Below are 6,182 nucleotides of genomic sequence, written 5' to 3' on the forward strand. Positions count from 1 at the left end.
TAATTATAACTAGTTATGGTTAATTATTCATATTTCCCATGAGTTTATACCGTTACAGCGGAATAGATCTGCTATGCTGCTTTTGCTGCTGCTGCTGTGGCAGAGCAAGTACCGAGACATAAGTCTGCCAACACATCCACCAACCCGATCTTCAATTCATACATATTTGACAAGGTGGCTAATTCGTAAGATTTCGCACAACCTCACTCGTACGAATTCGTACGATTTGTGAAAAATAGTATGTATTTACAGGGTGGCAAATTCGTAGGAATTCGTATGAAGGACCACACCTAACTCCGCCCCTAAACTTAACCGTCACAGAAATCGTACAAAATCATGCAAATGAGGTCATATGGATTCGTATGAATTAGCCAAATACGTACGAATTGGCCGTGAGATAGCATTGCATCCACAGACATGCTGATGTGAGCATGTAGGAAATAACACTGTAGCAAAGCTGGGTGGAACTGGGGAAGATGGAGGGTTTTTGAAGCGCGCTGCAACTGCAACAGCAAGCACTAGCCAAGTATTTGAATGTTGAGCAGCAAGCTCAGGCTGCTGATGCAAAAGGGAACCAATCAGCTGAGCCATGTGAATGATGATGTGATTGTATCAGATTGAGCTAGAACCTGTAGAGCCTGTGCCATCTAGAGTTTCATGAAATTTCTCTCTGGAATTTTCTGTTTTTCTCTTTGTACTTATGATTAAAATAAGTTACTTGAAGATATATTGATATTATGTTTTACTATGACATCAACATAAATGATACACATATAGTCATATATCAAACATTAATTTTGAAGCTGCCGTTTTTAAATATATGTTGCAATAAAGTTCTTGCATAAGGATTACAACCATTGTCCCAATAGTTACATTTATTTTATCCATAAATCCAAAATTGTTATTATTAAAAACCCATAAAATAATCCTAAACAAATACAAATGCTAATTAACTGATAGAAAAGAAACAATTATCTGTGTAATAGCACCTGCAGGCTTCCTTTAGGGCAGTACTCTGTAAGAATGAAGGGCTGAGGGTTCTCCAGAGCCGCTCCAATAAATTTACAAAGGTTATAGTGGGTCAAATCTCTGCACTAAAGACACAGAGGTATTGATTGAGGTGCATCATATTACCTACATGAGTAAATGGATATTGTATAAAAAATGAAATGTATTATTAATGTTTTAAACAGAGTTCACCTGTTTGAGTTCCGCCAGCGGCTCGCTGCTCAGATGAGGGTTTCTTAAATTCAGAAAGCAAACAGAACAAATTGTCCCCTGAAGGAGAGAGAAAATGTATTTAATTAACTGAACTATGAATTGTTTTATTGGGCAACTAAATCATGCCAAATGTTTGGTAGCATAAATTGTCTTCTACATAACGTCGCTATGTAGTTACGTAAATGTATAAACACTAAGATCCCAAATACTTCACTCTGTAGACTGCGGTTCTGTGTGCTGATGGCTTGTCTTGCATGCTGCAAATTATAAACTCCAAAGAAGCCTGAATGGGTTTGGATCTGTGAGACTGAACCACAAAGGGGAGAATCTAGATGTAATAGATTAATTCATGTAGTAATTCCATCCAAACAAACCAAAATTAAAACAGCAATGATTAGGGGGTAGAAGGGGGTATCTCTTTAGATGACAGTGTCTATTGCATTGTTAATTATATGTAATATTTCTGCCTCACAACTGCTATTAGTACTTATGTTCACATACTTCTTGCATTACAAAATAAAGTAAATTGTGGGCCAGAAGAGCTACTTAATCAACTTTTAATGCATTAAATCCTCTCAAATCTTTTGCTGGCACAGTTGAGGAGTGATGCTCCATCATTATGACATCAGCAGCATTGACTGTCCACAGCAACTTGGAAGCTTCTTCCTGGAGTTTGAACTTCCTGGTAATAAATATTAGTTTAATTTGAAGACTGTAATGAACATTTCTACAAAGAAAAACTGAAGAACAGCAGTGGGGTTGACTGAATTAGGCTTGCATTTTTGGGCATCAGCTCTAACGTTTTAGCTGAAGCATTTAGTCTGGCATTCATGAACTATAAAATCAACAGATTATTTCAACATAATTGCAGTATAACATGCAAATCTTACATCCAAAATAAATTAAAATGGTGTAACAAGCAAAAAAAGAAGGGAAAAAACTCTCTTGGGAAGAAAAATCTAAGTATATACATCTCATTTATGCAAATGCTCTCATTTCTACACTTGATTCCACAATTCTGAATGTGCAATGTTAATATTTAAAAGTAGTTGAAAATACACACTTGAACTATTACCTGTATAAAGCACAGATTGCAAGGGTCCCAGCAGCCACCAAGCCAACAATAATCCCTAAGGCAATCAAGAATTTTCTCTCTGAAAATAAAACACACATTTGTAATCTGCAGGTCTGCTGGGTGATTAGCACTCACTTGACAAAATGCAACTATACCATTTATAGAGGTATGACACAGCAAGTCTGGAAGCCACTAAGGGTAATTCTGTAGGAATGCAATATGAAACAGTCACTTCCAGTCACCTTTTCAGAATTTTGATAAAAGTATTATAGCTGGTTGCATAAGTCTGTCCAGACTTTATTGCTTCGACCTGTTAGCTTGGGGGAGATTCAGTCAGTGAATAGCTGAGAAATCTATATTGCCACTGAGTCAGACATTTGGATCTTGCAAGCATTGGTACATTATTCAAGATTTTTCTTTTCCCCCTTTTTTAATCAAAGATAGGGTATAGGGCAATGCCAAAAAGATGAAAGTGAAGGGGTGAGAAAACATTGAATCAGTGTGAATGCACTAATGTATGGAGCAAAGTTGGGCATCTGGTGCCCCCTACTGGAAATAAAGTGACTGCACTATGGCCTCTGACTGGCCTCTTGAAGGAGTTGATAAGCTAGAACCAGATGAACATGCTTCCAAGCCTCTTATCATGTTGCTTTGTGTTATTAGCACACCTTCAAAATTAATGAATGCTGGGCCAACTGTGAAATACATTCAACTTAGAAGCCATGAAAGTCCAAATACCAACCCAGGCTCACTGGAAAAACGAGCCTCTACGTACATTTCTGCAAAACTCCAAAAACGTGCTTTTGCTTTTGTTATCACTTTCGGTTAAGTTTAGTGTATGGTTTAGTGTAGGTGGTATATTATTTTCAAACATGATAGAGCAATATTCTTTTAAGTGCAACTTAATTATCACCTGGATAGTGATAATTAAAAGCAAACTAAATTTCACATCAGGCTTCCCATCACATGGCTTTCCACCCATTCATCCACATGCCCTCACACCAAAACTCAGTTATTAATAATAGACTCTACCTTTGTTGATGTGCATAATAAAAGCAAACCTGTTCATTAGAAGCATATGTATAGCCGAAGTCTATTTTGGATCTGCTGATTACATTCTCTGAAAAGGCCTGATACAGTTTATCACTGGGTTTATACAGAGACAGGAAAAACAGAGCCTGATAAGCTTGCCTGGCCACTGAGTCATATCCATCACCTGAGAAAGGAGAAAACCATGTACTATAAATAGAAAATTACATCATGTTCAGCAATGTCTCATTTTATGAATTTGTGGTTACGTAACACACCTTGTTTCCAGTCAAAACTGCCAAATAACACCTTTTGCTTATATGGCTCGAAACAAAAGAAAGCAAAATCTCCGTTGGTGAGGCCTTTCTTGTGAGCTTCAATTAGCAAACTGTGGACCACCTTGCCATGTGCTGATATCACAATAACTGTACAGGATAAAGGACACAAACAATACTTTCACTGTTTAGTTCCTCACAGCTTTTGTGAGAACAAATTCTCATCAGAGGGGATTTTTTTCTTACTGCGAGAGACTTGTGCCACCTCAGTTAAGACCCAGGACCAGGTCGACAAGGACCCTTGGGAGAGAGAGACATGGATTTCTTGATACTTGGTCACTGTAACGTTATTGTGCTCTGCTTGATACCTTTCGAGAAAATGTGTTTAAGGAATTATATTTAAAAAATCTAAGATGAACTTCTTGACTTCAAAATAGTACTTACATCAAGCGTGAGCTATCACACTGGGAATTCTGGGAATGGCAATTTACATAATTTTTTTCATAGTAAATTATGAAATTAGTTGTTCTTTTTCACTTAAACTATACCGTTCCTTTTCTACTTGGTACAATATTTTTACTGTAAAATTAAAAATCACTTTTACCATTTTTTTTTACAATGTACATGCAGTTTATAATAAATGTAAATGAACATAGATTTTCCACCTCTCAGTTTCAAGGTACATTACATACCTGAGGATGGTTTATTGTCATAGATAATGCTGATGCGCTGCCAGCCAAACCGCTTGCAGATTTCCAAAGAAAGACCCTAGTTTAGTGAAAGGTCCAAACACTCTTGTTAAGGTTGGATAGGCCTGAATTTATAGGGGTCAAGAGAATTTTTTTTTTTTTAAACATTTAGCAACTGAAAAGCAAAGTGCATTTTAAGATATCCGCATGTTAATGGTAATATACACTTTACAACCAACCTTCTTATCTAGAAATTGTTGATCTGCACATATAGGACTGATGACAGCAATGTTCCAATAAGCTGCTAGTTTAGCAGTCACTGCACAGACCTTAAATAAGAATTAACAACAGATGATAATACTCAATTTCCTACTCAACGAAAATTTGATAGTCCTTCATCTTGTAATGATGATATCTTGAGACAAATGAGATTATAACGACTTTTGTAATTACTTTTTGATAGTCCTTCATGCGTTAAAAGTCAATTTTAAGCTTTAATTGGAACTGTGCTTGTAGAAGACAGATACCTTAATTTGAGAGTCTATTGTCTGAGTAATGATATAATGAGTGAGTGAGTGATTGATTGTTATTTTGACACGTTCCATTTAAACTAGCTGTATTTTTATTATCTATTTATTTCGACTTTCAATTGTCTTGGAAATGAAGCTAATATGGCCACATACATTCGAGCAAGATGGTCCGATGAAAGCACTGTATTTGTGTTTATGGTAAAGTGCCGCAATTTTCCTTGGGCCACGTAGATCATTGCATTCATCATCCACATAATGGTAATCCAGATGATGACCTGACATGAATAATTCAACAACATATTAAATTAAAGATGATATATAAATATTGCTCATCTTCTTTTTGTACTTGGTACAAATAGCTCACTGACCTTGCAGAAGGTCCGGACTGCTGATTACAGAACTGATAGCGATAAGAGCTCCAGCCCCAATCCATCCAGTACTGAAAGGAATGGAGGTGTTGGGCATGGAGATCAGCAAGATGAATCTGGTGCCCAAACTGAGAGAAACCAGAGTCATCAAAAAGAGCAGTGGGCCAGGAAGTCTCTCGAAGTGCTTCATTACTTCTAGATGACATGTTAATCCAAATTTATATTCAGATTTTACAATACACACAGAGATATATTTGTATATATACATTTTTGACAATATAAGCAAACAATGTGTAGATATATGTGTTTGAATAGTTTCTAACTGTAGTGCAGTCAATATTAAAATCTCATGAGCTGTGTACACTAAATAAGCCTGTAAAATTCATAAATGAAATTGCTTACCACTCATTCCAAAAGAATAATTCCCGCTCCAACACAGAGTTTGATCAAAATGAGTCGAAAACAAATAAAAAAGGACCTTGCATCAGAAACTACCAGTAACGAGGACGGGAAAAACATCCAGTGGCAAACTGTGGCCATATGGTTTTGCTCTGAATCCAGCCATCCACAACAGTGATCTCCCCAGAGTGACTGTAAATCAAGGGTCTCACATTAATTCTGATCTGTATCTCAAGCTCTGGTGTTCCTCTGACATTTGTTTATAGCTAAACAAGCATATGAGTAAACTGTAACTGGTAACTGGTCTACAGATGTCTTTGGGAATTCTCATGTCCATGAGGTCTGAAAAAAAACATGCTCGTCTGTCAATGCTTTGAGTGATACTGTAGCATTTATTTTTGTTTACATGCATAAGGGCTCTTTTCAAAAGTACTTGTTTATGTCAGCATAAACAAGGCTTTGCTCATATTAAATGACATAGATGTAATGATCTAAAATAAACTGGTATTTTCCAAGATGTTTGCTGACTTTCTGTGTTTTAAAGAAGAATAAAAAGAAGAATATTTATGTACGCCTTGCACATTAATTAAAATTCA

General features: G+C 36.4%; 1 pseudogene; it reads right to left on the bottom strand.

Moving 5' to 3' along the window:
- Window positions 1-5,844, bottom strand: part of LOC107567033 (atrial natriuretic peptide receptor 1-like) — a 14,951-nt pseudogene extending 9,107 nt beyond the window's left edge.
- Window positions 5,845-6,182: the final 338 nt, after the last annotated feature.

Source organism: Sinocyclocheilus grahami, unplaced genomic scaffold (assembly GCF_001515645.1).
Source record: "Sinocyclocheilus grahami isolate Dianchi unplaced genomic scaffold, SAMN03320097.WGS_v1.1 scaffold1123.1, whole genome shotgun sequence".
NCBI lineage: Eukaryota > Metazoa > Chordata > Actinopteri > Cypriniformes > Cyprinidae > Sinocyclocheilus > Sinocyclocheilus grahami.